The sequence below is a fragment of the Pinus tabuliformis genome, chromosome 5_2 (genome assembly GCF_031772625.1).
Source record: "Pinus tabuliformis cultivar Carrire ecotype Pingquan chromosome 5_2, CPIR1, whole genome shotgun sequence".
Taxonomy (NCBI): Eukaryota; Viridiplantae; Streptophyta; class Pinopsida; order Pinales; family Pinaceae; genus Pinus; species Pinus tabuliformis.
In genome coordinates this window covers 519,009,705-519,037,625 of record NC_142306.1, presented here as the reverse complement: position 1 = coordinate 519,037,625, position 27,921 = coordinate 519,009,705, and the positions used below count along the sequence as shown (strand labels likewise).

At 36.5% G+C, this 27,921-nt stretch overlaps 1 pseudogene across 1 annotated transcript in view; it reads left to right on the top strand.

The window, feature by feature from the left end:
- Positions 1-9,894: 9,894 nt before the first annotated feature.
- The window catches only part of LOC149159962 (U-box domain-containing protein 45-like), a 37,101-nt pseudogene continuing 19,074 nt past the window's right edge, over positions 9,895-27,921 (top strand). Inside the window, exon 1 of the transcript XR_016261343.1 lies at positions 9,895-10,122. The product of XR_016261343.1 is annotated as a U-box domain-containing protein 45-like (transcript). The remainder of the gene's footprint in view (positions 10,123-27,921) is intronic.

The window sequence follows — 27,921 nt, the reverse complement described above, 5'->3', positions numbered from 1 at the left end:
CATATGTTGATTGATGCAAATATTCCCCATTGATGATACTTGGTTCATGCAGATCTGGATGGCTATGGTGTTTCTCACATATGATAAGAATGTGAATGATTTTGTATATACAGAATTCTGTTCAAAAGGATGAGTTGATACAGACATACCTTGATGATTCATGCACTAATACAAGTTGCTGGTCTAGTTGCTGTTGACAGATGCTATGGAGCAGATCATACAGTGTCGTTGCTGATTTTTATCATCATCTTATTTAGGTGATTGGTATCTGTAAAGGATATCAAGACTCATGATGTAACAATGTGTCTCTATCTATTGTAGTCATTTGATGAGATCTCTTCAGGTCATGTAACGGCCTATGTTGGTTTCCCCACTATGCCTGGGATGAATGATATTATTCTTTTATGTTATCATATGTAAACTTTTGGTATATACCCATTGTGATGGGAGATAGATGTATGCATGAATCTTTGGTGATAGGAAGGTCATTTATGATGTATAGAGTCATGTTCTTCTTGTAGAACATCTTTTTGCAGACCTTGCTTACAGTCAGGGGGAGCATGAACAACACACTTCAATAGAGAAGAGATTTCAACATGTAGCATGGATAGATTGGTACACCTTGTCATATACAAAGGGGTATCTTATTCAGAGATTTTAGTAGGTACTCAGAGGATGCATGGACAGAGTGGTACTTCTTGGCATATACAAAGGGGGAGCTCATTCAGAGATTTCAGCAAGTACTCAGGGGGAGTATGGGTAGTGGAATGTTCATCTAGGAAAGAGATTATCTTGGTCTGCCCTTTGCCCTTGATGTCAAAGGGGGAGAGTGATTGGTTGTTGTTGCCATCAAGTCCAAAGGGGGAGATTGTTGGCATTATGATACATATGTTGTACTTCATGGCAACCCACTCATCTCAGATGATAAATTATAGTGCAAAAAAGTTCACGCACTTTCATGAAGATAAAAGTTTCTTTCATGTAGAGAAAAGTTCACGCACTTTCATGAAGATAAAAGTTTCTTTCATGTAGAGAAAAGTTCACGCACTTTCATGCAGAGAAAATTTTCTTTCATGTAGAGAAAAGTTCACGCACTTTCATGCAGAGGAAAGTTTCTTTCATGTAGATAAAAGTTCACGCACTTTCATGCAGAGAAGAGTTCCCTTCATGCAAGAGAAAAGTTCACACACTTTCATGATTGGTTCATGGTATTAGTCTGACAGTTTTTGATCCTATGGTTTTGGTCCATGGTATTGCATCCAAAAGTGTTGATCTCATGCACTTTCACAGTTGGTTCATGGTATTAGTCCGACAGTTTTTGATCCTATTGTTTTGGTCCGTGGTATTGCATCCAAAAGTGTTGATCCCAAGTATTGGGTTTGTGGTATTGTGTTATTATGGTTTTGGAATGTGGTACTGTGAAAGGCCTAAGACTATAAAAGAGGAAGGAGATCATTCGGCAAAGCATCATCTGAATTATTGAATATCTGATAAAGTTCTAGATCTGGAATACTGTGATTGGGTTATGGTGCAGATTTGGATCTGAGCTAAAGAGGGATCTCACTGATTGATGGAGAACAAGATCTAAGGATAGATCGGGATCAAATGGCTTGAAATGAACTATCTCTATATAGTTGATTATGCTTATTCTAGATCTATATACTAACGCTTGTAATGATCTGAACTGGGTATAACTTAAGTTTGAAATCGCTGCAAGTCATGATTGAATATTGATAGATCTGTATGCGGGTTGTCTTTGGTGAAAGCGCGTATGTACGCAGGTTTGGTTCATTGTAGTAGCGTATAACATTTGAGCTATGATGTTTAAAGTTACAGGTGGTTCAGGTTGTTGATGTGTTCTGATGACTGTTTAATGGTGTCAGTATTCTACATATTCAGTTTGATTAATTGTGTTGATGGATGAGATCTAATAATGGATTAGGATCATAATGACTCATCTTTATGTGATCAAATGGACTAGATCGGGTTGCTAACACACATATTATCCTTGTATATGTATTGATCTGGTGATTGGGTGATTCAGAAGATTGATTGATTATGTACTTCAATGATATTAATGGGTTCAGTATGAAAATTGTATGAAACTTGGCCTTTCAGATTATGTGTTGTGCTTCAGGTGTATCCATTATGAAAATGTATGAAACGTGGTACTCGAAGGAGAGAAGATTGTAGGGTGGCACCTATGTACTAGTATCTTAGCTAGTACACGAGCTAAGGGGGTGGTAGCTCCCTTCCAGTAACAGCTGAAAACTTTGGAGCATTGTAGTAGGTAGCAACCTGCGTACTAGTAAATGGATCGGCTAGTACAAGAACTATGGGGGTTTTAACTCCCTTCCAGGAGAGACTGGAGAACGAGAGAGGGTTGTAGCTCTCTGTAGGTAGAAGCCTGCGTACTGGTATAAGACTGCACTAGTACAAAAATATTGTAAAAGGATTTTCTTATTAAGAAGAAGATTGAGATGACTTGCAGCAGGTGGTTTTCTCCCACATTGGGTTTCCACCTTATATCATGGTGTTCATGTGTGTGACTTATGTGTGATGATCTGTTCTATTTTACTGCACCTGTTTACTATTAATATGGTCGATAATGTTCTAATGCACTCATTAAGGATCAACTAACTGAATCATAAGAAGTTGTGGAAGTAGCATATATGAATCTGAATATGGAAATGAAAAAGTTTTATTGATGTGATTATACTGATTCACCCTCCCCTCTCAGTATTATTTCCAACACTCAACACTGCCTTCGGTCAACTCGGCCCTTTGTCTTCTTTATACTTTTCTTCACTATCTTCTTTGCTTCTCTGTCTTCTGTCTTCCTCTCTGTGTTCTGTCCTCCTCTCGGGGTTCTCTCTTCTTCGTATGTTTTCTATCTCTGTTCATGACATTAAGGCCATTCGTTCCCATGTCTGTTCAGTTCCTCTTCTGCCTCCGTCGAATCAACTTCTGCAGTTGCGCTTGGAGCTCCTTGTTCGGTGTCATCATCAGGCTCACAGGGAGTGGCCACATGTCCTCCTGTATCTGCGCCAACCTGCTTCATCGGTTCAATTCTTTGGTTATGTCATGGAATGGTCTTCCTACACCATGGTGGTCAAAACGAACCTCAAATCCTTTACAAACTGCGACTTAATGCCTCGTCGATTTCACTTCCCCATCGGGCACGATCTTAGCTGTTAGATCTGGGGCCCCCAGATCTGATGCCATATGTACGTTTCATGAAGTTGACTTGCTCAACCATTAGTGTGTGATGAGCAGCGGTTTTCTCTTTCCTTCACTCGCCACGCATCAGGCGCTAAGTGGAATTGCTCCGCTTTCATCCAAAACCGCTTACCATTCACGGAGCCCCCAATAAATACCGCCGATTTTTTAGAGCACAGGTCCCACCTTGTCCTTTAGCCTTTTTCACCTTTTTCCCTTCAGTTCTCTGGCTCTCCATGTGACCAAGCGCTTGGGGCTTCTCCATTTCGAGCCTTTTCGTCCAGCTATGCGCGATTTGTCATAAGTGCTAATTGCGCATAAAAAAACTCCTCTATTTCCTGATTTGGGCCTCCTAGTGGCTAATTCTTCCTCCCGCACAGTATCCATGGGCCTCGTTCAATGCGCTTTGACCGAGGTCCTCGTCGTTCCACGCTGGTTGCCACTACCATTGGTTTAGAGGTGTTTTTGATCGTTGTTTTGAATTCTTTGATGTTTGTCCCGACCTGATACAGTCATGGTTCTTCTAACAGTTCATTATGGATCCAATTCAGATCACCAGATGCCCATAAGTATTTAGAAATTAATAGTCATATTTTTTTACAGGTTTCAGTGTAGGCAGGATATTGGAACGGAAGGAACCACATACCGTAAAACAAAGTGAAAGCTTAAAATAATCGGGAATGTGGGCCATGTAATTATTAGGGTGACATAGAACCCAAATACCTAGATTCTTGTAAGTTTTTTGTAAATATAAATTCTAAACTATTACGTGCTTCTGGGGTTAGCAGGCTTAATAGAGTTGAGTGGTAGAAGTGTGTCTTTTTCCCTATATAGGGAAATTAATGCATAAATGAAAATGTAGGCCAACTTATCAAAGCATACTGTTCGAGAAAGGGATGATGTGGAGCCTGGGAACCTGCATCCACATTAGTTTTTTTCAATTCAATTAAATAAGATTTATGGGGTTCTGGAGTACCCAAATAACTTTGAGAATTTTCACTTTTTCAATTGTTTAAAGGTTTAGGTTGAGGTTGCGATGGTTCGCTTTAATGCATGTTTTATTATTAATATTCATACTTAATGCCCTAAATATTTATTAAAGATAAAATTAAACACATAGATCAAAACAAAGGGCCCCCATTATTATTATGAATAAAAATTAATGGGGGGTTGTTGTTTGCTACAACAATTGGCAATGCACGGGGAGAAACAATCATCTCTGAAATGAATATGAAATTTCTAAAGATTAAGGAATAAATATTAGACAATATCATAATGCTAGAATTCAAATTTCCATCATAATTTTCCCTGATAAACCAAATCAAGAAAAAATCATCATCATTATTTGCGAAACTTATAAGGATTCTCCCCATAAGATATACAGTAATAGAAAATTATGCATTAACAACAATAAAGTTTATTGAAAATCAACTTTGATAATACAAAGTAATAAGTAGAGTTCAACATTAAAAATAAACTTCAATGCCACAAATAGAGGCACTACTTCCAGCAGGCATCCATAGCCCTGATAGGGTTACCTTTTAACCTTGGAAATTCCAGTATCCCATCCACTAGTAAAATTTGTAGAGTAAGTATATCTGAGGTAATTTTATATTTTGTATTTAAGTTAATCGAAATCCATTTTTGTAGCTTTGTCACAAGATGTTGAAAATGCCATTCAAAATACCTAACAAGAGTGAACAAGCCGACTTGTGATGAGAACTCTTGTCTTATAGTCATATGGATGCAAGCCATAATCCTGGCTTGGTGACCATATGTGATAATGTCACTATTGTTGAACCGATGATCATGGTAGGTTAGCTCATGATGAGACCTCTTATCTTTCAATTTCTTTCTTTCTTAATATTTTTGAATTACACTCTAAAAATATTTAATTATTAGATGGGGATACATATCCTTAAGAGACGGGTTGGATTTTTTTTTTAGATGACTAAACTTTATTTGATTAGGTCCGTAGCTTGGAGGATGATTACTTTGAAGTGGTTGTTGATAAGTATCTTTTCTTATATGAACCATGAGTTTAGAATAGTCCACAACATAATGACAAGTAAACCAAAATGAACAATAATCAGGGACTCTATTGTTTAGGAAACATGAATAAAAGCAAGGCAATATCATCTCAATGGTGTTTTCCTTAGAAGATAAAAATTTGCATATAAATAGTATAGATTTATATATAGCCCAAACAATTATTCAAAATCAATAATGCTCAACTTAAATACAAGGACATGAAAGAAAAAACATTCATGAAAGGATAAACTAGGGTAACACACCAGATTGTACATGTGATTATTTACATATTTACAAGTCATACTGACTTTTCTAGAAAATATTTTTTCAGGATCAATCAATTTATAGGAATAGATTCCTTTCTTCCTTGAAGATTTTGTGAAATAAAGGTAGATGGACCAAGTTGTTCTACAATTTGAAATGGGCCTAACCACAATCTTTGAAATTTAATATGTTTTCCCTTTTCTTCATGGGCTTTGTCCCATTTCAGTACTAAGTCACTAACTTGAAATTTATTTTTACCCACTGAACTAGAATCGAACCCAGATTTGATAGTTTTCTGACACTTGGAATATGTTTGATTTTCTTTTTCCCTATGTTCCTCAAGTTTAAATATTTGAGATATTCTCTCTTGTAGGTAAGAGCAAGGTTGTTCCTCAATTGACTACACTAAGCCTAGGGGAGAAAAAGTAACGTTTTGAGGAAGAACTGCCTCTTTTCCATAAACTAAGAAGTAGGGTGAGGCACTTAATAATTTTTTATAAGTTATTATATCATCCTAGAGAGAAAAAATTAGTGCCTTATGCCAAATTCCTTGATTATGATAAATACTTAGTTTAATAATCTTTAAGATATTTTTATTAATTGATTATGCTAGTCCATTTCCTTAAGGGTAATAATTTGCAGAATATTTAATTTTAAAACCTCTTTTGAGTGAAAATTTAGTTAGTAAATTACCAGAAAAATACAAGGCATTATCAAACATTAAATCACTTGGGAGACCAAACCTAGTAATGATATTTTGTTCAATGAAATTAATTACTAGTTCTGAATTGACAACTTTTAGCGGTATGGCCTCCACCCACTTTGCGAAGTAGTTTGTAGTTGTAAGAATATAATTGTGTTTCTTAGAAAAGTGAAAAATTATCTCATCTATTATATCTAGTCCCCATTGTTCAAAAGGTTGTTAAATGTTTACTAATTGTAGTGGTAGGGCGACCATCCTTTCTTTTCCTGAAGAAATTTAGAAGATCTTCACTTCCTGACATAAGCATAAGTATCTTTAAACATGTTTGGCTAGTAGTATCCAACATGAAGGATTTTGTGTGCAGTTGTGTCACCTCCATAGTGTTCACTAGCTGGGCCATCATGCATTTCCTACAATACTTTATCAACTCATATTTCTCAAGACATCTAAGAAAAACAGAGTCATAATTTTTCGAAATAAAATAACATTCACAAGCTGATATTGGTTTTCTCTTAGTCTCAAGGCTATTTTCTTCTTAGGTTATAATTTAATAGGTGCATAACCACAATTTAGATAAAAAATGAGGTTTTCATATTGAGAATCTAAGTTGATTAGGCATACCTCTTGTGCTTCTTCATGCTTACTTAGAATGTTTTATGTTGAATTATCATTTGAGCTAACAAATAATTTACACAAGTTTTGACCCCTCACAATCTTAGCAGTTCTAATCTCTAAGTCATACTCTTGAAACACTGTGACCCAATTTTCTATTTTTTATCCAAGGTCTTTTTGAACTAGTAATTGTCTCACTACTGGGAAAGGTACAATTACTTTTGCATGTGATTTCAGAAAAAAGGATCTAAAGTGTTTGATTGAATTAACTATGAAAAGGATTGTTTTTCAACTTCTGAATAGTTTAGTTCTACCCCTTAATGTTGATATATTGAATGCAATAGGGGCTTCTGCTCCTTAATAATTCTTTTGAGTTAGCATAGATGCATATGAATGATCATAACAAAAAGTATAAAGAATAAATTCTTTTTAATAATTAGGTGAAGATGGAGAAGGGGCATGAACTATGGCTTAATTGATTAAGTCAAAATGATTTCTTTAAATTATACCCCACTTGTATGTTGCATTTTTCCTAGTCATATTCTGTAATGGCATGACAATTTGATAAAAGTTCGGGACAAAAATATTTACAAAATTAATTTGTCCTAGAAAGGATTGCATTTATTTGTTACTATGAGGTAAGGAAATTTTAGAAATGGATTTTATTCTATCAAGAACAATAGTGACACCTTATTTTGAAACAATTCCTAATATCTTATCCTCAATCAAAGCAAAGAATGATTTTTAAGGTTCAAAGAAATACCATATTTTCTACACCTTTCAAAGATTTGGTTAAGGTCATATAGATGGTTAACTTGTTTTTCAGAGTATATAGTAATATCAACGAGATAGATAACCATTGATTTTTTAATAATACCTCTAAAAAATATGTCTATGGCTCTCTAAAAAGTTTCTCCTACATTAATTAGACCACAGGGAATATTTTGATAGGCATATGTTCCCCATTTGGTTCTAAATGTAGTCTTTAACCTATTTGTAGGTTGTATGAAAATCTTATTGTAACCAGAAAAACCATCTAAGAAGGACATTAATTCTAAGCCTACTACAAATTGTAAAGTTTTCTCCATGGAAGGCAATGGAAATTTGTCTTTCTCAGATGCTTTCTTCAAATTTCTAAAATCTATAGAAATCCTGATATCACCATTCTTCTTTCTAACTGGAACTAGGTTAGATACCCATTTAGAATGTATAATAGGAAAAATAATTTTGGCCTTGAGTAGTTTGTTAAGTTCAGCTTTGATTTGAGACTCAAGGTTTGGATGGATTTTCCTGAGTTTCTACTGCGCAGGCTTGACATCAGGCAACATGGGCATTGTATGCTAAATTATTGAAGTATCATACGTTTTTAGGTCATCAAAACTCCTGAAGGACATTTTTGTATCTTTCAAGTCAGCGTATGAAGCTAAGTCTTTCATCTAGGGAGAGACCTAGTCCTAGATTAATGTTTTGAGGCTTTTCCTTAGCACCTAGATTGATAACCTCAAACCTTAAAGTAGAACTTTGAATTTTATAGTTATTTGGGAGTTTAAATATATCTTTTAAATAATAAAGTTCCTCCAACTTAACTAATGATTTAGGAAATGCATTTTCTATTTTATCTTCTCTAGAATATTTTTAAAGTTCTTTATCATGCATGTCATCAATTATAGTTTGGTCATCATAGGTCCCTTCAGATGTGAGAAAAAGTATAATGTTAGCATCATCGTTAAGCACTCTCCAATTGGTGATATTATCAGGAATAGAAGGTCAAAAAATCAACTCAATTTAAAAATTATTAGGACTAAAGTCTTCCGGTGGGATGAGCTTAGATGCAACATTGGCCAATAAGTCAACACTAGCATTCTATAACCTAGGAATATGAGAGATATTAAATGCCAAAAAGTGTGATGTTAAGTCCTAAACTAAAGTGTTATAATGTTTAAGGGGATTAGAGACACAACGAATGTTGTTTCGTACCTACTTCATTACTATCTTTGAGTCTCCAAATACTTTCAAGAACTTGGCATCGAGACTAATTGCTTTTTGCATTCCTTGAAAGAGTTCTCCATATTCTACCACGTTATTTGTGCATTCAAATTCTCATCTGCATGTAAGAATGGCTTTTTCATTTTTTTGGACTGACTAGGATACAACCAACTCCTACACCATCATCAAGATTTGATCCTTCAAAATAAATTTTTCAAAATAAATTATCTACAATATTATCTATAAAAGAATATACAATATTTATACATCAGGGTGAATATGTTTGTGAAAAAATTTCAATTTGGGAAGACACAAATTCAAAAGGATGAGGAGAGATATGGGTAGGAAAATTACCAAAGAAAGATTTTGAAGAATAATTACCCAAAATATTGTTCATGAAGGCAACATGTTCATTTTCCTCATCAAGATTGGCCACTGTGTAATTCATATGTTTCTCTCTGTTAACTCTAATATGATTTGGTTTTCCATTATAAGGGAGCTAGAGATGAGACCAATCGGTAGCAAAATAACCATTCAATGTTTAATACCAATATATACTCAATATAAATCCATAAAATTTTGGAATGTCTACAACCAAGATATCAATTATTTGGAAAACCTTGAGATTAGATGACAATCTAATCAAAACCTCATTCATTTCTCCTAAAACTTTGACCTTTGTCTTGTTTAGTTAAACTATTTGAGTAGAAAATTTTTGAGGCTTCACATTTAGTTTTAAGCACACTTAATAGGGCATGATATTTGATGAAGCACCTAAATCAACTAGACAATTATGAACATTTTTATTAAATATTTCAAAGGTTAAGAGAAAAGGAGGTGTATGTGAGTTTGACCTATCTTCAATGAGAATAACATATGTTGGATTGATATTATCTGAAGATGAAGGAGGAGACTTAGATTTAGCCTTACTCTTAGAAGCCTTAGTTGTAATAGTAGTTGAAGGCAATGAAGAAGTAGGAACTACATTCAAAGAATTTAATAATAATTTTTGCTGTTGTTTTAATTTACTGACTTCATAGAGTGAAATATTAGCCTTAGTTTTCTTCATGTATTCAACAATGTTATACTTGATATTATCAGATACTATCAAAGTTTTAGATGAAGGTGAAGCTGAGGAATATGATTTAGGTGTGGTAGATGAAGAACCAAATTTACCAGAGGTTTTCTTAGACATACCTTTTTCAGCTGAAGCATCACCTGCAACTTTTTGGCCTTTTGAGGGTGCATATGCAAATCCTTTGCTTCTGGTTGTAATAGGCATAAATTATTCTTCATATTCATATGAGGTAGGTAAAATAAAATCTGATAGTCCATGTGCCTCAAATAATTCTTCTTCTTCAATATCCTCTTCAACATATTGTGCTTCTTCTTCATCTTCATCATCATCAGCTGATATTTGTGAAGGTCGTTGAGTAGGGGATGCAACTTTTTGATTCCTTCTAAAAGGTCTAAATGATTGTTTTAAGGAATAAATTTCAACAACCTGCTCATTTAACTCAACCATTTCATTTGAAAATATTTTAATAAATTCTTGTAAGCCTTCCATGTGATAAGGATCTTGGGTACTTTTCTTCTTAGGTTCCTATTTGAATGTTACTTACTTTGTAGGCTTCCTTTCTTCAACAACACCCTTCTTCTCCAAAGATAACAATCTTTTATTAACAACCAAGGCTTATTTCATGTTATCAATGAATTCTTGTTTTTGTGCTCTATCAACAAACATAGATGTATTTGAAGGAGGAGAACTAATGTACCAATTGAATCGTACTTCTTCACCCAACCTACATCCAGTTGGGATATTATTAAACTTTTTATTAAATCTGGAGTTAAAATCTTTAAGTTTTTTGTTAGGGGTGGCCTTTAGATTAGATAAATCATTGCTTAATGTGGTCAATGTTTTGTCTTCTCCATATTTCTTAAGAAATTTCTCTTCAAATTTATCCCAATTATTTATTGATCTAGTGGGTAGAGAGAAATACCGAGACCCAACTGATCCTTTGAATGTGTAAGAGAAAATCATATAGACAACATCCTCATCTGAGACACCATTAAGATTAATGGCCAACATGAAATTATGGAGATGTTATTATACTAGAAGACCATAATCCTCGTTGTACTTTGGTAGCCATATCTTTGGATATTTGGGAAGAGGATGTAAAGGAGGGTTCATAGCTACATCTCCTAGATTGTTCCAAGGTATGTCTACGATTTTGGGATTTGGAATAGGACCTATGGTGGAGGAGCTAGACCCAAAAGGAGATGTACTTGATGAAGGGGTAGTTGAAATGATAGTAGATGATGATGCCCCTATAGAAATACTAACAATAATAGTACAGGTTGCTTGTACATAAATAAAGACGATGGAAGAAATTGGCGAGGTTGTAGATATATGAATGGAAAAGGATAAAGTGTGGTAAGAAGGTGGTAAAGAAGAAAATGGTATAGTTTGTGAGGAAATTGATGGGATAGTAGGGGTATGAGGAGAAAACACTGTGATATTCTCACTAGCAGCTGAATTAAAGCCGACAATGGGTCTATTCTATGATGAGCTTGTAAAGGGAAATCAAAAGGTTTTATACCTAATTTTTTCTCTGTGCTCTGGTCAAAACTCTAGAACATTTTAAAGATGATGTGGTAATGCCTTCATAAGGTTCATGTATATCAGTTTGCTCTTTAGAAATTGAAAACTTTTCAAGTTTATGAATAATGGTTTGGATTTAAGTATGCTTAAGAGGTTGAGTAGGAAGAGGAGTATTTACTGATGGCTGATTGGTAGATCTTCTTAGAGGGATAATATATTTATGAGAACATTGTGCAACTTCCAATCTAGCAAATGGAGAAGGATAAGCAGATCCAGAAGTTAAAGGTGAGGGTTGGGGCAATGAATACTTGATTTAATATGTGACCTTTTCTCCATTCAAAGTATGATGACCCTCCTTCTAGTTCCAAAAATGTTGATAGCCAAAATTGACTGCATCAACATTTCGGAATCCACTCGGTTAGAGCCCAAAATCAAACTCTTTTTCATTGAAATTGGTGGTTCCAACTAGTATTTTGGGTCTAGTTACCTATGAAAAACTATTTGTGTATGGGGATGGAGTGGATGGTGTTGATAAATGATAAACTAATGTCATTACAGATATAAACTAAAAGCTAATGTAATATCATTACTTTAACCCAGGTATATTAAGTTATATGTGCTAGAAAAATAACGTTGTTTCATGACAATAAAGATTCCCATGAAGTAACATTGTTAAAATCGATTAAAGAATTAATTTGGTTAAATAGTTAATCAAATTATTTATAATCTCGTAACATACAAGCAACAATTTCGTTATTCACTGTATGCTATGTAATTTAATTCACACACATAAAAAATGATACAAAGCTGATAAAAGTACCTGTACTATTGGAAATCTATGCATACTAGAATTGAAAATGGTTCATATTATATTATAGTAAAACTCAAGTACAAAAGTGCAACACAAGCTTTTATTTTACTTCAAATTTTAGAACCCATAGAAATGAGTTCGAGAGGGAGATTTGTTCTTTATAACAAGGAGTGAAAGTACTCTCCCTAAAAATGCTCACCTAATGAATAACAAAAGTAATATAAAAATAATATAGTTGTAACAATTGTCAGATGGTTGGGGATGAGACAATAGTTTGTAGCCACAGTCTTTGAAATTCTTTAAGTGCTTCCATCTCTGTAGGGGAATGAGGCTTGATGTGCACCTGGCCATTGAAGATAGGCGCTTTCAAAGGTGGCAGCTTATGAATGATAGTATTGGTGAGTGCCTTTAGAACCACTCAATGACTAGATTTACTACGAATTTCCAATTAAGTTCAAGATTAAATTTAGTCAATTCATCAATTCTCTTACAAAACTATGCGATATCTTCAAGCCAATATTTGAGAAATCTTAGTACATTTGGAAAAGAATATTCTAAACAAATCATAATCAAATTTGATTCAAGCAATAAATCATTGATGGATTCAAGTATGGAATTTTATTAACTCTCTTGCATCATTGATAATCTTGTTAACCAAATGAATCCTTACTTTCCATCCTTTGAAAATAATTGACTTTTGTATTTCATCAATTTTAGGAAAGTCATATTTCTTTCTCTTAGAATTGTTTTTCCATTTTAGTAGTTTATTTAGGTCTTTTTGATCTCATCATAATATGTTATCATATCCACCAGCTCATTAGTTAATGTTTTACCAGTTTACATTGTATGTGAATCAATTCTAGATTCTCACCAAAAATATGTTGTTTCTTTTGGAGCTGAGCATTAAGGTCATAAGCCACATGTTTGAATTTCACTAAATGGGGTTTCTCTACCTGTAATTGCTACAGTTTCTGTTGTGATTCTCTGAGTTGTCCATATTTTGACTTAATTTCCTCTGCATGCTAAATTTGAATTGCATTAAAGTGCTTTTGTAGTTCTTTCAATGTAATATCTTTCTGGTTTAACTTAGTTTGTCATTGTGTTCTCAATTTCTCTTTTTCATTCATGAATTCCTGCTCGATAGTGGAAATATTTTCATCTTTTTCTCTTAGCAATTCTTGTACCTATATTTCTTTATCCATGGTTATAGAGGCATATGCGCCTATAAAATGAGTTAATTTCCAAAGCTCTTTAGCAGGGGCAACAAAGGACACTTTCTAGATAACTTCAAGAGAGGTGGCTTTAGACAATTTTCTTGGTACTAAAGCCAAAAATTCATTTATTTTTCTCTTCTTTCTACCCCTCTTGACTACAACTTTGTGCATTGGCTATAAAAGATGTCAATTGGAGAAATATACTCAATATTGAGGAAGATTTTAGAAGTACTATTAACAAGAATAATATCTATCTCAGGCTAAGTGTCCACTAGTGTATTCTCAAATAATAACTACTCTGGCATGGCATTTTGTCGAGAAGAGGGATTACTCTATAGAGTCTGCTATTGAGAAGTAGTCTCTCCTCCTAGGATCAATTTTCCTATTCTCCTTGCTTTGGTTGTTTCAAGAATTGATCAAACTGTTCCCAAACCTTTTCCATCCTTAGATGTATTGTATGATTGTTTCCACCAGGATTTGAAGAACTAGCTGTTATTGTTTTCTATAGGTAAGGAAGGACCATTGGTTGAGAGGAAACTTTTTGTTGAGTAGAAGACCTAGTGTACTTCAAAGAGGCTTATTTTTGTAGGAGAAGCTACAATTAGTCTATACACAAGGGAGCTATTCTTGAATTCTTGAAAGAAAGAATTATTCTCTCTCCATCACTGGTAATTTCTCATCCACAATACTCAAGACTATATTATAAGAGGATGCTTTAGCAAATAAGTAATCAAATTTATTTTCTTCATGTAGATATTTTCAAATACCAAAAGCTATGTTAACCTGTTTTACTACTCCATTAGGGTCATATGGCCTAGCCAAGATGGTGGCTAACTTAAATGCTTAAATAGGTCACAACTCTTTCTCAGCATGACCATAATTGGGTAGAGATAAAATACCAAAAGGTAGAGGAAACTAAGGCCAAAATTTCTTGTTTATATCCTTTAATTCCTTGGTAATCCCATGACATATTGTTTCGTAAGCCACTTACCTTCACAAAATATTGTCAAAAATATAGAGGGGTGAGACATGGGGTGTCACATAACTTCCCAAGACTCTGATATATGAAAAAGACTATTCACTGAACCAATTCTCAAACTTGTTGAGTTTTTCCATGGCTTCCAGGGACATTATGGGGGGTTTGGTTCCGAATATGATTTTATAGGTATGGGTGATGATCTGGTGGAAAATACTATAAAAGTGGTCGAAATAATTGGTCCTTCAGAGTATATTATGATAGATATAAATTGGAAGAGGATCAAAGGGGGTCCATTTCTATCCCATAGCTAGGAAATAAAGTTTAACCTACCTCCTCCCACATTTACTCACTTTCATTGGTTTACCCAGGGTAAACATGAGCTGAGGATCACTATGATAAGACGCAACCTCATATATGACCTTAAGGAAATGGAGTTGACAAATTAAGACCTTACTAACTTCGCTCAGGTGTTACAAGACCTTCAAGAGCTACCCAACCCTTTGTAGGTTTTAACCCCGTATAGAAATTACTTGGATATGAATTCTAAAACACTCGTAAATAAACAATGCGAGAGCATAACACATAAAACACATATACACAAAGATTTTCCCTTGGATCCCAAAATCGTGACTACCAACTTGATTTTTCGTTATGTTCCTTTCAATGTTACAATACATATTTATACATGCCGAAGCATCCAATACCATGGACCCAAAACCATCGCATTCAAAACCATGGACTAAAAACCATCGCGTCCAAAAAAATGTGCAAAAAACATGAACAAAACCATAGGTAGGTCTGCCCCCTCGCTACATGCACCCCTCAAAACCCCTGTGACTCCCCCCCACTACACAATTGGCACAATGAAGGGGGTGCTCTGCCCCCCCCTCTAACCCCCCAATTAACTACGTGGGCTAGTCATGGAAAGAATATAACACAACCCAACATTCTCCCACTTGTTGTTTTCTTTCCACAGGGGGCCACAAGAGAGCTTAGTCATTTATCTAGCCATGCAACGCCCATTGTTTCTCTACACCAAGAGAAATTCTCAGAGCTCACAGATTTTGTCAATGCATCTGCAATATTCTTTAAAATGTCCACCTTTATCGGCAACACCTTTTTGTCTTCTATCATATCCCTCACAAAGTGATAATGAACATCAATGTGCTTTGTCTTTGAATGATATGCAGGGTTCTTTGCCAAGAAAATTGCACTTTGGCTGTCACATTCTATCCTTATAGCTCCCTGTACTAACCCCATACTTGAACACAATCTCTACAACCAAACTGCTTCCTTGCTTGCATGAGTGGCTGCCATGTATTCTACCTTTGTAGTTGATAGTGCCACTATAGATTGTTTCTTACTCATCCAACTGACTGCACCTCCAAATGGGTTAAACACATACCCACTTGTAGATCTTCTTTGATCCAGATCTCTAACCCAATCTGCATCAACAAAGCCACGATATCCAACAATATGTCCAATCCTGGTCTTCCTTGGTAGCACAAACCATAATCACTAGTGCCATGCAAATACTTAAAAACCCGCTTCACTGCTGTTCAGTGCTCCTTCCCTGGTATTGACATAAACCTGCTTAATACTCCCACTGCATGTGCAATGTCTAGTCTAGTATAGACCATCGCATACATCAGGCTACCAACTGCACTTTCATATGGAACACAGGACATGTCCTCTTCCTCTTCTTGTGTCTTGGGACACTATTTAGCAGATAACTTTACACCTACAGGAATAGGAACCTTCACCGGTTTACTATCCTGCATATTAAACCTCTACAATATTGTCTTCACATACTCCCTCTGGTTTAACCAAAGCTTCCTCTTCACTCAATCTCTTTTAATTCCATGCCCAAAATATAGTTTACAACACCAAGATCTTTCATGTCGAATTTGGAGGACAATTGGGTCTTCAAATCTTGGATAATTTCTTTGTCATTTCCAACCAGCAACATATCATCCACATACAAGACCAGATAAATAACACGGTCACCAATTAATTTAAAATACACATAGTGATCTGCTTTGCTTCTGGTGAAGCCAAGTCCCTGTATAAATGTATCAAAATTCTGATACCACATCCTTGGTGACTGTTTTAACCCATATAGAGACTTCTTTAACTTGCATACCAGTTCTTTCTTACCCTTCACCTTAAAGCCTTCAGGTTGCTTCTTGTAGATCTCCTCTTCCAGATCCTCATGAAGAAATGCTCTCTTCACATCCATCTTTTCTACCTCAAAATCAAAAGCAACAGCAACAGGTAAAAGTAATCTAATAGAAGTTATATTGGCAAAAGGAGAAAAAATATCACCAAAAAGAATTCCCGACACCTGGGAATAACATTTTGCTACCAACCAAGCTTTGTATTTTTCCACCGTACCTTTTGCATTTGTCTTCTTCTTGAACACCCATTTGATACCAATGGGTTTCCTTCCAGCCAGCAACTCCACCAAATCCCAAGACTCATTTTTGTGCAAAGATGCCATTTCATCAACCATGGCCTCTTTCCAGAGTTTTCCATCCTCTGAATCTACTGCTTCCTTCATAGTTCTGGGATCATCATCAGTAATAGATAAAGCAAAATTTGAACAGAAAGCAGTGGACTATACCTTTCTCACTGCCTTCTTTCTCAAACTAATCATCTCACATCCGGGGTTTTTGGCTCTTCATCTTCTGGTTCCTCCTCTATTGTAGAGTCTTATTCTTCGTCCTTAAGCTCAAACTTTGTCTTCTCAGGTTCCTTTGGTTGAGCTTCATGTTTAATAACATCTTTTACCTCTCTGAACACCACATCTCGACTGTACACAACCTTCCTTGTTACTAGGTTCCGAAGCTTATAACCCTTTAAGCCATCCTTATACCCAATAAAGATGCACTTTTTAGATTTACTATCCAACTTGGTTCTTTTCTCCTTTGGAACATGTACATATGCATCACATCCAAATACCCCCATATGTGAAAGAGAGGGTTTCTTACCAGTCCATACCTCTTGTGGAGTCTTATCCTCCAACATTGATGAAGGTGATATATTGACCAGGTAACATGTTGTCTCCACTACCTCTTCCTTGAATTCTGTCCTAACCCAGCACCACTAAGCATGCTTTTTTCCCTTTCCATCAACGTCTTGTTCATACTTTATGCAACTCCATTTTGTTGAGGTGTATATGGAGTAGTCTTCTGCCATGCTATACCACACTTCTTATAGAATTTTTCAAACACCTTCTCCACTGTTATTTGTCCTCAACACCTTTATCTTCTTCTCTGTCTAGTTTTCCACTAGAGCCTTAAATTCTTTAAACCTATCAAAGACTTTAGATTTCCTCTGAAGGAAATATATCCATGTATTCCTTGAGAAGTCATATATAAATGATACATAGTACACAGACTTACCCAGTGATGGAACCTTCATAGGTCCGAACACACCACCGTGCACAAGCTCTAAGATCTATTTCACCCTCTTACCTCCAGAGGGGAAACTCACTCGATTTTGCTTCCCATATACACAATTCTCACAGAAATCGAAATCCAGAGAGTTATTACTCATACCTTCTACCATACCTTTACCATGAAGTATTTGAAAGCCCTTCTCTCCAATATGTCAAAGCGTTTGATGCCACAACATGGTTTTCTCTCAAGAGACCACTAGATTTTATGCTCCATTTTCAGGAACCAAAGAACTGTTGCACCCATCAACAACAGTGCTACCTTACAGCTTGTACAAGGTTCCAATTCAAACTCTTCACATCAATACCAGTGCCCACCAAACCATCTTGCAGGTATCCTTCTCGAACACTGCTTTTACACCTTCATCATCCAACTTGCTTACAGAAATAAGATTTTTGGCGAATGTAGGATTATGCAGAACACCCAGAAGTGTTCTAACCCTCCACCTTGCAGCTTCAACTTTACTTTTCCATGACCAACAATTCTAGCCTTTCTGTCATCCCCCAAGAAGACATCACCACATCATATTTCTCATACTCGTAAAACCACTCCCTATGGGGAGTGAAGTGAAAGGATGCACTTGAGTCAATCAACCATGCCTCATGATCTACATGTGTGCTTGAAGAAGCCAAGTACACATCCCCACCTTCATCTGAGGTGGTTTTTTCCTCTGTAGAAGGAGCATCATCAGATCCCTTTCCTTTGTTAAGAGCTTTAGATTTACAGTCCCTTTTGTAGTGCCCTTCCTTTCCGCATTTCCAGCACATCAACTTCACAGGTTTTCCTGGAGATTTAGATCTCTCTCTAGATTTAGATTTCCCACTTGATGACTTATTTTTGTTTATGTTTTGGGACCATCCTTGTACATATGAGGCATTACCATTCTAGCTCTCCATATTTTTCTATCTCATCTCCTAAATAAGCAAGGATGAGACTATTTCATCAAATTGCAATGCAGTTACTTTGCTACCTATTGCAATAACTAAGCTATCCCACGAATCTGGTAGAGAACACAAAAAACTAATGCACTTATATTCATTTGAGATTTTGACATCAACAGATAATAATTGACTTATCACAGTATTAAATGCCTTTAGATGATCTGTCACCCAGTCTCCATCTTTCATCCTTAGGTTATACAGCTTTTTCCGTAGGAACAGTTTATTCACCAAAGACTTAGATTGGTACAAAGTCCCTAACTTGTTCCACAAAGCCTTTGCCGTAGCTTCCCCTGATACATTCAAAATTACTGAATCTGAGACACAAATCGTATTTTTCTCTTTGCCTTCCGATCCAACTTCTTCCATTCTTCATCGGACACTCCCGTTGGTTTAGTACCTGGATCTACCGCGATCCACTGATCTTTATCCACCTACATATCCTCCATATTGAGTTTCCACAACTCAAAACTCTTACCATTAAATTTCTCGATCTTTATCTTTCCACTTCTTGCCATCTTCTTTTACCACTAGAATCAATCTCGCAGATCTCCCACTGAACAGGGTCTACCACAGGCCCGATCGAAACCTCTTAGCAATAAAGGAGTCCCCTTGAAGCCAAAACAACTCCAATAACAAATGTAGGTTTTAACCTCGTACATACCTGCATACAAATTCTAAAACATAGAAAATAAACAATGTGAGAGCATAACACATAAAACACATATACACAAAGATTTTCCCCTGGATCCCAAAACCAGGACTACCAGCTTGATTTTTCATTATGTTCCTTTCAATGTTACAATACATATTTATACATGCCAAAGCATCCAATACCGTGGACCGAAAACCATCGCGTCTAAAACCATGGACATAAAACCATTGCGTCCAAAACCATTGGCGAAAAACATGCACAAAACCATAGATAGTTTTTCCCAACCTAATATAGGGTCCAGAAACAAAATTTTCCCGGGCGCTACCTCAGACCCCATAGAGTGGGGTTACCTGTACCCCTCAAACCCCCTGTGACCCCCCTCGCTATGCAATCGGCACAACTAAGGCGACACTTCACCCCCCCTGTAACCCCCCGGTTAACTACACGGGCTAGTCATGGAAAGAATATAACGCAACCCAACACCCTTCTAGGTGTCCAACTCCTGAGCTAACTCTCTTTTTCACTGACCTAGAGCCTTGGTCGCTGCCTTGAAAATGCCTCCAAGTGACTGTAAGCCTCCATCCACTCCCATAAGCTTGCTTCCTAGTGACTATGATCCAAACTTGAATAGGAAAGCAAAAATTTATAGATATAACCATAAATACAAAGATGTAAAAAAATAAAACTTCATTTCATTAATAGCAGAATACTAAAATATGCTTACAAACAAAATGGGAATAAACTAGCTTAGGCAATGGTAGCTTATCTTTGAGAAGAGATGTGGCAGATACATGCCTCTTAACTATGTTACAATGAGGCTCAGGGGCCTATTTATTATCAAACAACAAGGAAAAACCCTAAACAAACAAAACCCTAACCCCATGAGATAAAATACCAAGAGTTTGTGGGCCTCGTTGGCATTAGTTGGGCAGATAACTTCCCTGGGTCATAACCTAGTCATATTATCTCCATTTGGTACGTACAATACATTGTTGGAAAGGTATCTCCAATTACTACAAGATTTGTGGAAGGCCCAATTGTAGACCTTAAAAATTTCCATTTAGGGGGTCAAAACTACTCCGAAAGTTCAGGACTCAAAAAACTACTAAAAGTAGTAAATGCTGAAATAAACAAGGAAACAAATGAAAATGAGTGGAGGTCTAGGTGGAATAGGTAGGTGGCCACCAATATCCACTTGGATCATTATTCCCTCCTTAGGAAAAAATGGTCCCCATTGCATGCGGAGCCTCCATGAGGTGAGGAAATTTCTCATGAACCTAGTCTCTGGTGAACCACTTGCCCTGGTGAAGGAGTTGGCCTGCTTTGACAACTCGATATATCTAGATCCTATATTGGTGACTTTTATTGATCTCTGTATCCATGTTCTGATAAGTTGTGGCATGTTCCATGTAGTATGGGTTGAGCTCTGTTGGTGTGAGTTGTTTTTCAATGTCGTATGTGTCCAACAATAGTGGAAAGTATGGTTGAAGGAGGTCTACATTGAACATTGGGTGCAGACTAAGGAATGGTGGAATGATGCAATCAAGGGAACTGTACCCCATAGTCTTGGTGATGATGTATGCCCCATATCATAGCAGGTAAAGGTTGCAGTGGGGTCCAGCGAGGTGCTCCTTCTGCAAATGTAGCCAAACTTTGTCGCCCACCTAGAACATGTGTGGAACGTGATGTTGATCATGGTGCTACTTGTACTTAGAATTGGGTATGTCCAATATATAATGGAACTAAGGTAAGATGTTTTGAATGTGCTCAATGAATCTGTTAGCCCTGTTTTCTTCAGACTGGATATGAGCTGAATATGTCTGAGTAGCTGCAAATTGTATGAAGACATCAATTGGAAATAGTGGCTCAAATCCCAACCTTACCCAAAAGGGGTTGTGGTCTGTTGAGTTGTGGAGAGCTCTGTTGTAGCTGTGCTAGACATAGGGGAGGCTTTCATCCCATGTTTGTGGATGCTTTGAGTTGTACATGCGCATAATGTGTATGATCATCCTATTGACGACCTCTATTTGGCCATCAGTTTGGGGATTGAAAGTCGTGGACTTAGTAAGTTCATTGACGAAGTACTTGACCAAAATGCACTCAAGAATCTCCTATCCCAATTTGAGATAATGGATTGTGGGATCCTGAAGTTTACCCACACTTTCTCAAAGAAGAGCTTAGCAGTGGCCTTTTCTATGATACTCTTCTTACAGGGTGCCATAATGGCCATCTTAGAGTTTTCCCCACAATCAAGCCCACTTAGATAATGGCCATATAATCACCCGATGCAATGAGTGCTAAGTGAACTATTTAAAAATCATGAGAAATTAGTCAGTTACGACTGCCTTTCATGGAAATGGTCATACGTGAATGACTTACTTAATGCAGTTGAATCCCTAAATGATATCTAATATAATGCACTACATAAACCCCCTAATACTTAAATTCAAAAAGAGTGAAGCGATCTCTACTTGAATGGTTCATGAGGCACAATACTTGCTAAGGTTTTGTAAATGTGGTAGCAAGATAAGTGGGCTTGAATGTGGGGAAAACTCCATAGTTAAGTGCACTTGAGCCAGAGGAAATCTGGGCTGGGTGACCTCCTGGGAAGTCCTGGTTACTAAGTGCAAGCCTCGAAAGTGATGATTGACACTATGTGATTCATTGCACTAGTTTCAATCCCACTTCTTCACCCCTGTGAGCATCACTCGATGCAATGAGTGCGAAGTGAACTATTCAAAAATAATGAGAAATTAGTTAGCTACTACTACCTCTCATGGAAATGGTCATACGTGAATGACTTACTTAATGCAGTTGAATCCCAAAATGATATCTAATATAATGCACTGCATAAAACCCCTAATACTTAAATATCATTGGTGTTGCCCTTCTTGTACTTAATGTTCAAATGAAATTGTTGCAGGTATGTGGACCATTTCTGATGCTGATTGTTTTACAACTGCCCTTGTGTCTATATGAACTACAGGGGTTGGTGGTCTATGTGGATGACTGTTTCCTTCCCCAGAATGTAATGCTTCCATTGACGGTAGACCTACACAATGGAATACATTTCTTTTTCATAAGTGGGATACTTCTATACTGTGTCAAAAAGTGTTTGACCGTGGTAAGCCACTAGATGCCTCTGTTGAGTAATAACTACACCAATAACATAGTTAGAGGCATGTCTCAATCTCAAATGGTTGTTGCAAGTTTGGTAATGTGAGCACTGGTGCAGAGTAGCTCAGGCAATGCTTCAATTGGCAAGACCCATAATGATGTGGAGCTCTATTAGAATGGTTTGGGCCGGCCAATCTTGAATGACTTGTAAGGGTCCACATGCGAACTCTTCTCATAAATAATGTACCCCAGATATTGAACCTGGGTCATGCCAAAAGTGTGTTTCTCCAAATTGCACACAACTTGTGTTGTCGTAGGGTTTGAAGGCCCTGTAGAATATGGTGGAGTTGCTCTTCCCAACTTAGGCTGAAGATCAGGATGTCATCTAAATACACCACTGTGAATTCATTGGTGAAGGGTCGCAAGATCTTGTCCATAAATCTCATTAAACTTGCGGTGGCATTCATCAACCTGAAACGAATGACCAACCATTTGAAAAGGACCTCCTTAGATTTGAAGGTAATTTTCCACACATTAGAGTGTTTGATAGGCACCTGGTATAATCGAACTTCAAGTGAATCTTGCTAAAATCTTTGGCCCCCTTGAGTTGGTCTAGAAGGTCATCAATCTATGGGATTAGGTACCTATTCTGGACAGTGATCTTATTCAACGCCCAATAGTCAATACAGAGTCTCCAGGTCCCATCCTTCTTCTGCACCAATACAATCGGGCTCCCACAGGGTGATGAGCTTGGCCTACTTTTCCCTTTCCGTAGCATATCCTAAATTTTCCTCTTGATCCCATCATTCTCTAGAACATAGTGTTGATATATTTGTCCATTGGGTAAAAAAGCGTCATTTAGGGGGTCAAAACTGCTTCGAAAATTTAGGACCCGAAAAAATGATAAAAATAGTAAATGGTGAAATAAACAAGGAAATAGATGAAACTGATTGGAGTTATAAGTGGAATAGGTGAGTTTCCACCAATACCCACCTGGATCAGACTGTGGAATTTTCATTCAGTTCTGTGCCAGTAATGCCGAATTCTGGGCAACTTCTTCAGGGTTAGGACTTAGGCCTCCACCCAGAACTCAATGAAACTTATAGAAATGATAAATAACATAGAAACAAAGCTTTTAAAGCAAAAAATTGATAAGGACTTCACCTGACCAATGCCTTCTCACAATAGCTTTCATAACACCAATAAGTCATGCATTCATTAAATAGACATTCATTAATTAAATTATTATAAGAGCCATACTTAGATATGTCATATAGCCATGCTTATAACCATCTTATAAGCAAATAGATAAAAATTATATAACAACCATTAAATACACATAATAAAAAGTATAATTACTCATTAAAGACAAGATAAACTTATCTCTTATTAACCATATGAAAAAACCAACTAAGTGAGGGACTTCCATGTACCACCTGACCATAGATTGGGATAAACCAAATATTTCTTTCAGCTAATCACCCCCATGCCATATTCCAAGCGTGAATATAGGATCTCATGGGATAAAAAAATACATGAACAACCAAGGGAATCCATAGGTTAAACCACCTCCACCCTCACCATACCGTGATCTGACCTAAACCGGTCTTGAGATCACAAAACCAAACCAAGGTTAGATACCTCAAAATTCCTTTACCATCCCTTGAGGAATTTTCCTGTCTCCATCCACCTGTTAAGGGATTCCCAAAGAAAACCATATTTTTCCCCAACCCTTGGGACTTTCTTGAGACCACCTCACTCGGATCCAAAACCTTTTGGCAATCCAAATCTCAATCAAGAAAGAATCCCATCACACCATGGCTATCCAGAAATGAAAAAGCAAGGCTAAAACCACTGTCGGAACATGACAAAACCCATGCCAATGAAAACAAATGAACATAAACACACACATGGACATAACATGCATGCCAAAACCAACCAGGAAATCATACATGCAACCTGTTACCTATAAGTATTCTCGCTAAAGCTGCTTGATCCGACATTTCCTTACTTGATCCTTGCTTTCCTTGTCCTTCCTTTTCTTTCCTTTCTTTCCTTCTCCTCTTCGTGTTCTTCTCCTCTCTGAAACCAATTCCAAAAAAAAACTGACAAAAGGCCTCAATTTGATGCTCTGATGTATTTTCATTATTGATGCCTCTAATTTCTTCATTTTCCTTCAATTACCTCCTCACATGCAATCTGTGACCTTTCACCTCCCTTTTTTCCTATTTTACTTTATTTTCATAAATAAAAATACCAATAATGCCTTTTTTTCCTTTTCAAAGCCTTTCCCATTGCCTTTTCCAATTTCCCCTTATCCATAATACACAAGAAGTGATACCCATTAGGATATTTTTCCCAAATTTCAACTTGGAATAAGTGTCTCATGACCTTGGTCTTATTTTTCCTTTATTAACTTTATTACATGAACTTTTAACTCAAGGCTGTTACATCAAGAGAAAAGCACAAATAATCCATAACGTAGGATGACATGTAAAATGGGGGTATTTTATTCTCAGACACTACAGGAGGTACAAAAATATAGAATTTTTTTGGCTAGGTTATTGGATAATATGGTGGCCCTATTGAGAATATAACCCTCAGAAGCCCCATCAATTAAGGAAACCAAACTATTAGGAAATTTGGACACATTGGGATAAGAATGCAATCTAGAAAGCATAGTAGTAATTTGACTAAAAGGAGAAGAAAGTGAGTCTATTGAGTACTTACCATCCTCTTCTTTTTTGTGTTTATTTGAGTCCTTCCTTCATTCTCTTATAGATTCATCTGGTTTCCCATTCTTCTTTATGAAGTCTTGCACATACTGCTTGTTGTAAATGCATTGTGGGTCTAGTAAATGGTACATGGCTTGAAGGTCCTTTGTTATGAATGAGACAATTATGGTGCCTTTCTCTATATGAAACTTCCTCTTGGTGATATTCAAATTTTCTAAAACCCCTTTGACCATATCTATATATGGAAAAATCCAAAGCTTCAATCCAATTACGTGGAAAAAAGAATTTGTTGTATCCTGAAGGGTTGCCTTTAAAGTTGGAGTTTCATAATCAACCACAATTTTTCTCATTGTCACCTAGGGCTTTTGTAACACCCTCCCCCCACACTTACCTAAGCTAACTGATCGTTGGGGGTAAATATGTGATGAAGAGTTACTATGATATTATTCAACCCCCCAGGTACAGTTAAGGAAGTGGAATCGACAAACCAAAAATGAACCGACCTTCCTCAAGAGCTATAGGACCTCTAGACGCTAACAAGCCACTATAGGTGCCCAAAATCTAAGTTAACTTGCTTTTTAACTAAACTAAACCCCTAGTTTCTCCCATGAAAAGACCTCCATGTGATTGAAACCCTCACGTATCTCCCATAATAAGGCATCCATGTGAATGTAGTTTTTCTGCCAGTTTTGTGCCAGCGATTGCGTGATTTAATCCAATTTTTTAGGTATCGAACCTAGGACTCTACCCAAAACTTAATGAAACCCTCAAAAACTATAAATAACAAGAAGACAAGGCCTCTAATGCAAAACTTAAACAAGGACCTTACCTGACTAATCCTAACCATAACAATGATTTCGTCAAACACATCATGAACATCTAATGTACAGGTCATAAATACACATCTGAATAGGGGCCTCATACTTATCTAAGATTCATCAAGAAGGTCTAATTCCCTCTCACAATAACTGCATTATCATCTATTAGGTACTCATATATTCATTTACATTTCATTTAATAATGAAAACATGACGAGAGCCGTAACCAAATTATGTCATAAAACCATGCTTATATCCAACATATAACTAACATATTAACAATTATAGAACAACCATTAAAATAACATAATAACCAAACACATTTTCTCATAAAACTCAAGAGGAAATATTCTTATTATTCATATGAAAAATCCAACCAAGTTAGGGACTTCCACGTACCACCTAACCATAGATTGGGTTGAACAAAATATTTCTTTTAGCCAATCACCCTTGTGCCATATTCCAATCATGACTATAGGACTCCAATAAAACCAACCGGGGCTTCTCAAACTTTATTGTGTATCTCAACATTCCCGATCAAGGGATTCCTAGGCTTGAAACCCTCATATATACAACCAGGGTTTACTTTGTATCCCACCATTTACTGGTAAAGGGAATCCTAGACCCAAACAATAAAAATACACTACGGGCCTTTGCCGCAATACCACTCTATACTGGTAAAGGGATCATTGGCCCCTAAACAAGCATGGATGCCTCTATATTTCTCCACCTAAACCATGAGGAATTTTCTTGCCTTCACCCTCATGCTTTACTGTGTATCCTGCCATTTATCGATCAAGGGATTCCTAGGCCTTTGGGAATTTTCCTGAGACAACCCCACTCAATTTCAAAACCATCTGACAATCCATCTCAATTAAGTAAAATAACCCCATTGCACCATGGCTATCTAGAAATGGAAAGGAAAGGCTGAAACCATTGTCACACTTGGAAAAACCCATGCCAATGATAGGAAGATAACCAAATACAGACATCAATATACTTTGCATGTCAAAAATAGCAAGGAAATCATACATGCAACTTGATACCTGCAAGTAATCCTATTGTAGCCACCTGATCAAAATCTCCTTTTTTTGATCTTTACTTTCCTTTACTTTCTCGTCCTTCATTTTCCTTCTTTTTTCTGATGCTAGAGTTCTCCAAGAATTCTCTAAGTGTGCAAGAGTATGAGATAGTAGATTGAATAGAGAGAAAGCTCCTAAAACTGAACTCATAAAAAGTTGTGAACTGATCCTCAGAAGGCTTTTTATCAATTAGGTCTCTATTTTCTTCAATTTCCATTATTTTCCTCCTCATATGAAACCTATGACTTTTCACCTTCCTTTTCTCCTATTTTCAATTATTTTCATAAATAAAATTCTAATTAATGCCTCTTTCCTTTTCAATTCCTTTTCCATTTTCCTTAGCCACAAATAACCAAATGAAGACCCACAAGGATGTATTTCCCAACATTCAGCTTGGAATACATGTCCCATGACCTTGGTCTTATTTTTCCTTTATTAAATTTATTACATGAAATTTTAACTCGAGGCTGTTACCAACCCCTCCCCCTTAGGGGAACATCGTCCTTGGTGTTCAATGACACATACAACTGGCAAGGCCATTGAAGAGAAATAACATACTTCCCTTGGATACTTATAACTTATCTCTATGTAATATTTATAATGAACAACTTGTTGAAAAGAAACCAACATGAAAACATAATAACATGACACCCATATCTCTTATTGGATATTTCCAACACAAATCATGGTGGTATTT